At 39.6% G+C, this 12,051-nt stretch overlaps 1 pseudogene; it reads left to right on the forward strand.

The window, feature by feature from the left end:
* The first annotated feature begins 5,695 nt into the window (after positions 1-5,695).
* LOC102868433 lies at positions 5,696-6,420 on the forward strand (annotated as a pseudogene).
* The last annotated feature ends 5,631 nt before the right edge of the window (positions 6,421-12,051 follow it).

Genomic DNA, 12,051 nt, shown 5'->3' on the forward strand with positions numbered 1-12,051 from the left:
GGATTGCAGTACACCTTCTTGCTACTAGGCCACCAGAGCTCGCCAGGACCATCCACACTTCTAAGGAGCAATCTGTCTGCACTTCTTGTTCTTCTATTTCTGTAATTGTTATGTACCATTTTAGTAAAAAAAATCTACTCATAGTTGGCCTTCCACCAGGTTTTCAGAAGCAGTAAATAGCACGGTAGGAGACTGCCTATCTTTCTCCCTCGTCTTTCTATTATTGTTACATATCTCTGAGTCAGAAGTGACCCATAGCTGACCTTCCACAAAGTTTTCAGAGGCAGCTAATCACAAGAGAAGAGACAGTCCTTTCTTGTCCCAGGGAGCAGCTGTTGTACTTGAACCACACATCTTTGGGATTGCAGCGTAGCTTCTTGCCACTTGGCCACCTGAGCCCCCTCATTCTTCTACTAGTATATGGTATGTTCAATATATTTTTTATTTCTGCCAGCACTAGTCCAATTTTTCTCTGGTTTTCTATATTCATTTCCTGCTTCCACATGCATATGAGGCAGCTGAAAATTACATGACTTCACGCAAGTGCCCTCAGAGTGGTATCTTTGCTTGCTTTTATAACTGGTTTGCACAACGGAATGCCTTGCTTGACCACTATTCCCTGAGTGTTGCCTGTGAATCCGTGTAAAATAAAGTCCTTGATAACATCAATCATTTATTGTTTATCATGATGGTGCTTCCTGGTCTGCCTGTGTGGGTCCTTCTTTTCTTTCATTGTGGTGTAATCCGTGTGGTTTCGACTTGATGGTACACAGCGCCAACAATCAGTACTGAAATCTGCAGTCTTTGATGTTCATCAGTAAATGTGTAAAATCCTCTTCTCTTTCAGCAAGAACGGTGTCATCTGCACATCACAGGTTGTTAATGACTCTTCCTCCAATCTTAATGCCACGTACTTGATATACTCCAGTTTCTCAGATTATTTTTTTTCAGCGCAAAGACTAAGTAAATATGGTTAAAAGATTCAACCTTTACGCACTCTTTCCAATCCCAAATCATGCAGTATCCATCTTCTTCTCTTTAAATGACTACGTCTTTGTCTATGCATGTTTCCCATGAGCACAATGAAGTATTCTGGAATTCACAGTCTTGGCATATGAGTATCTATGTAAGTAAAAACATTTGCATATTCAATAAAACACAGACAACATTCTTTCTGATGGGCTTTCAGCCATCATGGCCCATTGTCACATCCTCTTCTGACATGACCTTAAATTCCTGGCAGTTTTCTATTATGCTTTACCAGTAAAACCACTATTAAATGATCTTTGGCAAATTTGGTTTTAATTTTGTATCAATTATGTTCAGTAACTGGGGTATTGGGGGGTAGGTGTGTCAGAGACAATAATAATGGCACAGGATAGAGCTGGGTTTAGGGCTGTTGTACATAGGGTCACTATGAGTCATAGGCGACTCGATGGCACATAACAACAACATGTTGTTTGAAAATTTCTATATTCCATGGAATCACCTTTCTAGAAGTGGCACAAACACTGATCCTTTTTCAGTTAGTTGACCAGGTAACAGTGCTTCAAAATTTCTAGACATAGAGGAGGGAGACCTTTCAGCGTTGTATATATATATTTGTTAAAACATTTCACCTGGTTTTCTATCAGCTCCTGAAGACTTGTTTCTCATTAATGTCTTCAGTGTAGCTTGAACCGAAGTTGAACTTACATTGAACTTCAGCATTGTCGATAACTGATTTCTTAATCACAGCTACTTCCTGAAATGTCTGAATACCTACCAATTCTTTTGGGTGTAGTATTCCTTTGATGTTATCTATACCTTTCCTATGTCATTCAATACTTTGTCCGTAGAATCTTTCAATATTGCAATCTGAGGTTCAATTTTTTTTCTTCAATTCTTTCAGCTTGAGAAATGGTAACTGTGCGCTTACTTAACACATTTCCGTATAATACTTTCTACATTGGATTATAGAATTGTCTTTTGAAATCTTCTGTTCAGCAATATTGTTTCATCATTGCCATCATTTATTTTAGCCACCTACAATCAAGAGAAAGTTTCAGAGTCTCTTTTTGACTTTTCATTTCATTTTCATTTTAAAATTCATTTTTTTCTTTCTTTCTTGTCTTTTTTATGACTATATGCTTTCTTCAAGAATGTCTTTGATATCATCTTTGTGTCTTTTCTTCTTGAATTTAGAGCACATTTCAAGAATAGATTTGACAATATTGAACAACAGTGGCTAAAAGCCAGAAAAGTTATTCTGGCTTCCATGGACTTGTTTTTATTTCATTCAGGCTCAGCTTGCACTTCAATATGAGAAATTGGTGGTCTGTTTTATGAGAGATCTCAAGCCTTTTTCCAACTGATGAAAAGTTCTTCAACTGTCTTTCTTCACAGATATAATGTATTCCATTCCTATGTATCCCATCTGTGGAAGTCCACATGTATATTGTCATTTATGTTGTTTAAAAAGATAATTCGCAATATTTGCAATAAATAAATCACTGGTCTTGCCAAATTCTATCATAACATCCTCAACAATATTTTGATCACCAAAGCCATATTTTCTAACCTCTAATTCTTCTTTGTTTCAACGTTAGTGTTACAATTATCAATAATGATTAATGCATCTTTATTGTATATTTGATCAATTTCAGGAATTGGTAAAAATATTCAATTTCTTATCTTTAGCATTATTAAGTGATGTCTGAATTTGAGTAATAGTTGTATTAATGTATCTCCCTTCTATGTGTACTGATATTACCCTATTACTGATATGTACTATATGTTGTTGTTATTGTTGTTGTTGTTATGTGCCGTCCAGACGCTTGCGACTCATAGCAACCCTATGTACAACAGCTCTAACATCTTCCCTGTCCTGTGCCAATTACATTGTCTCTGACACTCCCATCCCGATTATCCCAGTCACTGAATCAATCCACCTCATAGAGGGCCTTCCCCTCCTACGCCGTCCCTCCACCGTCCCAAGCATGATGTCCTTCTCCATGGACCGGTCCCTCCTTATAACATGTCCAAAGTATGTTAGACGGAGCCTCAGAATCCTTGCCTCCAAGGAGCCACCTGGTTTAACCCTTTTCAGGATGAAACTGTTTTCCTAGCAGTCCATGGTACCCTCAATACTCTTCTCCAGCACCACAGCTCAAAGGCATCAATTCTCCTTCTATCCTCCTTGGTCAATGTCCAACTCTCTGATGCATAACAAGGGATTGCAAAGACCATGGACTGTATCAGATGCACCTTAGTCTCCAGAGAGACACCATTGCTCGTCAGCACTCTGGAGAGTTTCCTAACAGTAGATTTTCCCATGGCACTATGCCTTTTAATTTCCTGGCTACTGGTGCCAAGAGTGTTGACTGTGGAGCCAAGCAAACTAAAGCTGTGAACAATCAATCTCTTCACAATCATCCTGATGCTGCCAATTGGTCCAGTGGTGAGAATCTTTGACTTCTTGACATTGAGCCTCAATCCATATTGGAGGCTGCAGTCCTTGACTCTCTGCAACAAGTGCTTCAAGTCCTTCTCAGTTTCAGCAAGTAGGGTTGTGTCATCTGCGTAACACAGATTGTTGATAGATCTTCCACAAATCTTGACCCCACATTCCTCCTCATAGAGCCCATCAGGATAAATGATGAAATATTCTTTTTGTTAATGAATACAATGCCATTCCTTTTCAATTTGACATGCCCAGCATAGCAGCTCTTGTAACTATCTAATTCCAAGTGCCCAGACCAGTCCACCTCAGCTCACTAGTTTCTAGGACATCTATATTAAAGCATTCTACTTCATTTATGATAGTTTAACATTTTTCTAGACTTTGTTTACTCAATGTTCTGATTATTGGTTGGTAATTACATGATTTTTTTTTCTTCTCGAGTCTTGCAAAAGAAGGTCTTGGGAACTTTACTCCATCTTAAAACGGTAAGGACACCTCTACATTAAAGGGGTAACTCTTCCCCTGTTGTATCTTTAAGCATCTTTTCAGCATGAATGGTTTATTCTGTATCACAATATGAGGTGGAGAGTCCATTACTATTCATAAGGTTTTCATTGGCCAATTTTTCTGGAAGTAAATCCCCAGGTCCTTGTTCTGGGTCTGCCTTAGTCCGAAAACTCTGCTGAAACCAGGCTGTCCTGAGTGACCCGGCTGATATTTGAAGTCCTGGTAGTGTAACCTACAGCATAACTGAAACATGCAAGCCACCACAGTGCAACAGACAGACAAAAATCCTGAATGAAACTCTAGCCTTCTGCGAATCTAACTTAACATTTTAAAGCTCAACAATATTTACAGCACAAAAAAAATGAAACTATGCAATTGTTTTATTATGGTTGTACAAAAATTCAATGTGAATTCCATGTAGAAAAAACTACCTGAACTGTTATCATATCCTCTCCATTGTAGAGAAGGACCATATCTTTAATTTTTTTTATAAACTGATTAGTTAGTTAATTTTTAATCAAACAGAATTGTTTAGCATTGGTATCATGTAAGAAGAGAACTCAGGAATATAATTGAATTTATGCAATGATTTCTTCCATGTGAAATTGTACACACTAGACCAACCGGTAGAATAATGAGGAATAGAAAATAATCTGTACATCTCCTCTTTTTTCCCTTTTATTTATTCATTATTATACATTTTCTATACTCCTTCCCTCCCTCTCCCCTAGCCCATACCACACAGCACCCCTTGTTCCAGATTATTCTCAAACATATCTGCATAATCATATATTCTTTTCAGACCACTCCTCCTCTTCTCTGTTACAATGCAGCTTTCATTATCTATCCACCCTTTCCCCATTCCCTCTCCATTCCCCCTGGTCTGTCCTATTTTATAACAACAACTACGCAGCAGCACTGAAAAGCAATGCGCATCTCCTCTTGTGAGACAGATTTTTCCAGAAGAGCCTGTTCCTTTGGGCTCTCTACAATCACGGACAAGGAGCATCATACAATGGTCTCTCCACCCCTGGATCTTTACTGTTGTCACCTCGCCCTGACATGTGATCTGAGTCTGAGAAATTGAAGCAGAAGGAGAGAAGTGGGTCTTTCCTAAGTCATCCACTGAGTATGTTAGGGAGTCTACCTGGTTTGCAAAGCCAAACAGTCAAGCCAACCAAGATAATAGCAGAGAATTCATTTCTACTATTCACTGCTCTGCCCCTTGGTATCTCTTCTCTTCCCTAAGAGAGAAAGGTCACAGCTGTTTACCAGATTGCCAACTTCCTCTCTATGATGATTTTTATTTTTGCCCTCAACTTTAAACCAAGCAACAGAGGAAATAGACCACAAATGGGTTGGCTTAAAGGTGAACCTGAGAGACAAAAAGCACTTAGTGGACAGGAAGAATTTACCCATAAACTCTCTGCCATTATTCACAGCATAATTTTCATACCATTTCACATAGATCCACAGTCACTTATGCAAATGACTAATTCTTTTTAACACAGTCTGGGGTCAAAGCAGAGTATTTTGATTCCTCGTTTTGTCCTAGTCCCCATCAAACCTGAAAAAAACAAGCAAACCTTCACTGACACTGAGTGAATTCTAACAGTGATCCTTCAAAAGCGTTTCTGAAGCAACTGCACTTGCCCAGCTGCAGGCAATGTGCCTGGTGCCACCGAGGTCCTGGCTGCAGCGCTCGCCTCAGCTTCTGGGCGACCCACGGGCAGCAGCGAGGGTCAGATGATGGATTACTTACAGGAGCAGCTCAAACTGCTGGAAGTTCTGGAGTGGATCCACCGTGACTCCTTCACCGTACTCTCTGGGACCCCACTTAGTTCTACCATTAAGTTGGCCTCAGAGGCTGGAGAAAAATGACACAACTGCCCAGATTTCACTCAAGTTTACAGATGGTGAAAAATATCCAGCTGAAGGTTCCCTTTAGGAAATAGTCTCCCAGGAAAATCTAGCAGAGGATGATATACCAGGTATTTTAAAATGATTAGCATCACCAGCAGAAGAAAACCTTGGAATGGTAATGGCCTTTACTTTCATATCAGCTGTTCAAGAAAAAGTAAATGAGATCGTAGCTCAGATATTAATTAGAAGGGATGAAAAAAACAAAACAAAACAAGATGACGCTGAAAAGCAACTCTGTCATGACACTCCAGTTACAACTGTGGATTCCTTAAGTTGGAAAGCCAAGTCTAATGCAGAACTGTTAGAAATTTAAAAAGGAACACATAAAAGAAGGGGAATAAGCAGGAAGAAAGAAATGAACTTGGGAAACAGCTATTTGAAACAGATCCTAGTCTTGATACATCCACTCTCTCTGAGAATGCTGGAAATAACATGGAAGTAGCTGAGACTTTGTTACAAGAAACATGACCAGATGATTGGAGCTGGCGGAGGATGAGGACGAACCAGACTACAATCCTGCCAACTCAGAGAGTGACTTGACCAACTAACGGCCTGTCCCCATCTGTGACGAGGCGTGACTGCAAGGGTATCTGTGGCTGAGGTGAGAAGGCTGAACTTTCCCCTTTTTCCCTAAGAAAAAATACATTTCGAGAGAATAGTCTTCTGATAACTTTTAACATTGAACTTAATAAACTGACCTTAATTTTTTAAAGGTTTTGTTGAGGCCATAAATTATAATGGGAGAGGAGTTTCCCATCTTTCTCCTGCAGAGCTGCTGTGGGCTTCAAACCACCGGAGATGGGCAGCCTTTGGGTCAGCTGTCCAACACTCTGAGGACTGGCCCATGCCAAGCCCCTATCATATCTCAGATGGGATGTTAATATTAATTTGATTAATGAAAAGACTGATTCCTATCTCCATACCTTTTCAACCTATATGCAGAACAGATTATCCTGTAGGCTGGCCTATATGAGAAGTGTGGCATCAGGATTGGTGGAAGAGTCATCAACAACCTGCCTTATGCAGATGACACAACCCTGCTTGCTGAAACTGAGGAGGACCTCATGTACTTGCTGCAGAGGATCAAGGACTACAGCCTTGAATATGAATTAAGGTTCAATTGAGCCTATTTGCTTTTATCCCTCTAAACACAATGCACTACGTCCCCTTTTTCTGCGGATGGGGAGAGGTTTCAATAGAGAGTGTCTTTCCCAGTTGAACTTTCAGACTAGTCTCACATTCGAACCACTTCTTAAGTTTAGACTCTAAATTTAATCCCCAGTGTTGATCCATAAAGTTTGGGAAGATTCCATGATTTATCCCAGGAAAACAAAAAAAGCTGATGGAACAACTTTTCACACATCGGATGGACAATTTTGACTTTCTCAGGACGCAAAGAATGTAAAACTTCTCTTTTAGAAGTTCATATAACACATTACTCTATATTCTTTATTTATTAGAATGGACACTTTATTCAAGCATCTCACCTTTTCTTTCTCTTCTCCTCCTCTCCCTCAAACAATCATCAAGGCATCTACCAGTGACTTCTTCAATCACAGGACACCACACTGCCAAATCCAAAGGCATGTGAAGGAGTGAGTTCTCAGCAGTGCTTCATTTGTCTGTCGGGGGTTGTTCTGCTAATCCAAAGGCTGTGTCCTTCTGACAGTTGAAGTTCATCAAGGCTCTTTGAGAGAAAAGTGGGCAACCTCCTTCTGTGCAACATGCAGCTTCAGAAACTCAACAGAAGGCCATTTACGAGTCAGTTCCCATTCAGTGGCATTGGGTGAGTCAGGGTTCAAAGTCAGGAAATCTATTCTCTGTACACTTGGGGGACTCTTATTAAACTCAACCACAGCTTTGGTGAGAAAAATCTATCACCAAGCTATTTCATGCTTGTCCTAAGAAGTCTGCACCCCTGTGATGGTTACCTGGCTGTAAGAAAGCAGATATTGTTGTTATTAGGTGCCACTGAGTCGAATCTAAACTGTGCCCTATCTCATGCCATCTTCATCGTCTCTGCCACACTTGAGCCCATGTCAGAGTTGCTGTGTTGATCCATCTTGTTGAAAGTCTTCCACTCCTTCATAGATCCTCTACTTTGTTGAGCACGATGCCCTTTTCCAAAGACTAACTCCTCATAACAACTTAATGTATGTGAGACAAACTTCCTCCTTCGTAGGGTGTCAATTATCTTTTCAGCACACAGAATTAACGTTGTTGTTATTATGTACCATCAAATCCACTACAACTTAACGCAACCCTATTACCTCCAGATCTGAATCTTACTCTATCTTGTGCCGTCCAGGTGATCACTGATACGCTGAAGCCCACTGTCACAAGATGATGAAGTATGCGGAGATAACAACCTTGACACATACCTTTCCTCAGGTTAAAAAAAGCAGTGCTTTTTGTTCCAGCTTAACAATTCTTCCTTGCTCTATAATCAAGTTTCCCCAGGAGCACAATGAAATGTTTTGAACTCCTTCACCACGTGGTCTATAATTTGTTACAAACACACATTCAAATGCCTTTGCACAGTCCCTAAAGCACAAGTAAACATGTTTCTTATTTTCTGTACCGCCAGCCTAGACTGATCTGATATCAGCAATGATATTTCTCATTCCGCATCCTCTTCTGAATCTAGTTTGAAATTCTGACAGTTCTTTCATGATGTATTGCTCCAGTGACTTAGAAATGAGCTTCACCGACATTTTACTTGCCTGTGATATTAATGATATTATTCAATAATCCCCATGTTCTTTGTGATCACCTTTCTTTTAAAAAAAAAAAAAGTGGTCACAGACATGGATCTCTTTAAGTCAACCGACCAATTAGCTGTCTTCCAAATTTTCAGAGCTGCATCCATTTGCTGAAACATCGAAATTAGTATTTCATCCATTTCTGCAGCCTTCAGGGCAACTGGTACTTTGTATTTAGTGCCGTTTGTCTCTCCTACCTTCTGAAATGGTTAAGCAATGATCAATGATCAATTCTCCCTGGTACCTTTATGCTGTATATACCTTCCACCTTCTTTTGATATTTCCTTCGTCATTCAGGACGTACTCACTGAATCCCTCAATATTGTAACAATGCTTATCGCCCTCCATCCCAAACCCCTCCTTCAATACTCTTTCCTTTCCATTTTCTCACTCAGGTCTTCGCATATTTCATGATAACAATTTGTCTTCTTGAGTTAACCTTCAAAATCTTCTGTTTGCCTCCCTTATTTTTATCATCTCTGCATTTCACTTTTACTTTTCTCTACATTCTTAATAAAGCTGTAGATTTGAATTTGTCTTTACTTGGGAAGGGATGATATTTCAGCTTCAATGACTAGGTCTATAACTCTTTTTTGAAAAAAACATTATTTTAAAGGTGACTGTAATGAAAATTCACAGAAAAGTTGGATTTCCATTCATTAATTGTTTTACATTTTCCTTCCTCCCCAGTACACTTTTTTAAAAAAAATATTAATTTATTTTTGCACAATTTCCTCCCTCTGACCCCTTCCTAGGTGATAACATTTGCATTTAATTTTAATATTTTTCATGATTGGTTTGCTTCCTTCTTTCCTTCTTCTTAGTGCCTAAATCTGCACTGACAACTTATTCTAAACCCAGAAGAGAACTACTTGAAAGGCATAAAATCAGAATGAGAAAGAAAAGAGGTTGATATTTAGCAAGTGCTGAGACAAACCACATGCTCATAGTTGTGCTGTATCTGTTCTGCCCGCCTTTATTGAGTCCTAGGTCTTGGTTGATACACCATGTACTGTGAGAGCAGCCTGGCCTACCTGGCTTCGGAGTGGTGGGACATTAAGGCCTTGAAAGTTGTTATGGAAAGTGGAAACCTCAGTGATAGCACTTTGGAAGAGCTTTTGTGGGTTTTAAATCTCAAGAAGATATTTTAGGGGAGAAAATGAAAACTCAGTTAATTTGTGTGTGTGCAGTTTGATCAAAAATAACATCTCAAAACATAAGTGTCAGACTTCAGAAGCTCATCATTGACTCAAAATTGTTAAATGTATCAAAATTAGCAATGCTTCCAAAGGGAACAGACTTCAGGAATGACCCAGTGGGGGGGAAATCATTGTTGAATTGTTGGACCTGAAAAGTTCTTAATCACTTCGCAGAAAGTGGCCAGAAAGATATTAAAAGGCAGGAATATTCAGAGTTTGTAAATAAACTAGTAGAAAACTAAAAGGCAAAACAAATTTAAAAACCCCACTTATTTTAAGAGGGAAAAAAAAGGCAGGAATGAGACAACCAGGTACACGTAGCTCAGAATATAGAGAACTGGGGAGTGAGGAGAGCCTTATAAGAATATTGCATTTCAGATTCTCATTAAACTTAATAATAATAAAATAATTTTTTTTAAATGTTGCATTTCATCATTTATTTTGCCTTCTCTTACCCCATCTTTCTTTCATCCCCTCCCTCTGCCCATCAAACTCTGTGACACCAGTGATTTCCTTCTGCCTCCCTGCTCCCTCTCCTTCCCACTTTGGACTTTTATACACATTTTACCAGTTATTCTTCTAGTTTTAACACAATGTATGGGATCGAGTGTATGAAACACAATGTGGATGAATGAAATGTGTGAAACACAATATATATGAATGAAGCAATGTGTATGAATTATGTATGCAAACCAAAATGTTTTAAAAAGTATTACATTTCAGTTGGTCTTTGAGGAGACACACTCAGATCTAAACTACAGGGGTATCATCTGAAATTTCTACACTCAAAGAAGTCAGAAGTGTTCTTGAAGACCTTTGAAAGACTTCCCCCGGGGCACAGCTAGTCCAAACACAATTAAACTGAGCCTGTATAGACATCCACAGGTTAACTGGAGAGGTACCTTAGCCATCTGTCACAAACTCTATGGTCAACAGGATAGTTGTTAAACTTGAAACAAAACAAAACAAACAAACAAACAAAAGAACCAACCAACCAGTAACATGGCAAAGTCCTAAAGGAAAGGTCTTTATTTTCTTTTTTCCTAAACTTTATATTTGCATTTTCAATAAACCCACAAGGAAAAATGGATGGTTAACAATCACATAGAGTGGAATACTTTCAACACCATGCCAGGTCTAAGTCAACAGAGCCATGCTGTAAGTGTTAAAGTCCTCTGGTGGTGCAAAGCATTATTAACAGGCTCAGCCAGTAACTCAAACCAAGACTGGAGGCCTCAATCCATCCAAAGATGTCTCAGCAGAAAGCTTGGGAATCCAGTTCCTAGAAAAAAATCAGCCATGGAAAGCCCTATAGAGCTCAAGTCTATTCTGATACACACAAGGGGTTGTCGCTAGCCACAAACAGATGGCAACTGGCAAAGACATTTACCTAAATAAAAAAGAGAGCAAAGCATGCATGGAAGAAGTATTTCAACACGTCAGGTCCCACGCCTTTGCTCTGTCACTGGCAGCAAGCTCTCATTTGTATCCTTTGCCTTTATTTCCTGACACACAAGGAGAAGGAATATTTGATAAAGCGTCGAAAATGTAGTTGATCAGTCAAGCCTTTCGCCAAGTATTTCAGCTCCAGAATGTTTCTAGCATGTGTTTTGATGTTTCTAAATTACCATATGCTTTTATCGTAAACAGGAACGGCTTCATTTGTTGAATAGCAATGCTACATTATGTAGACTGCGTCTGACATTACACTGAGTTTGAAACGTAAGGGGAGAAATGAATTCTACAATATGTCCAAACTCGAGTTCCCTGCTCGGCGGACAGAAGCTGTTTGCCTTTTAGTTCCTCCAGGGACTGTCCTGTCTCCTCAGGTTCATGCTAATTACCCCTGGGCAAAATCAAAGAGGTGGATAAAAGAGTTTGTTTCAGCCTATGCATATGCATTCATAAATCTGAAATCAAACTCCCCGAGTTGTTAAACGGCAACAGAAACATTGTTGGAATAGAAAATGCCTGGCACGTGTCATTTCAGCTGAGACTACAAACCAGCTTCCTTCAATCGCTTTGAAAACAATCCTTCATGCAACGAAACGCTGGCTGGAGTTATGCGGATAGTGTAGCAGAGGCCGTAATAAACGGCTCCAGCATCCCCCCCCCCCCAAAACCATGTCTGCCTGACAGAGCAATGCACACAAACCCATGCCTGACTTTTATTGGGCAGCCCCGAGTGCACAGTCCTCCAATGAGCCCAGGAGTCAGA

This window comes from Elephantulus edwardii, unplaced genomic scaffold (assembly GCF_000299155.1).
Source record: "Elephantulus edwardii isolate Elephantulus edwardi_28Jun2011 unplaced genomic scaffold, EleEdw1.0 scaffold00011, whole genome shotgun sequence".
NCBI lineage: Eukaryota > Metazoa > Chordata > Mammalia > Macroscelidea > Macroscelididae > Elephantulus > Elephantulus edwardii.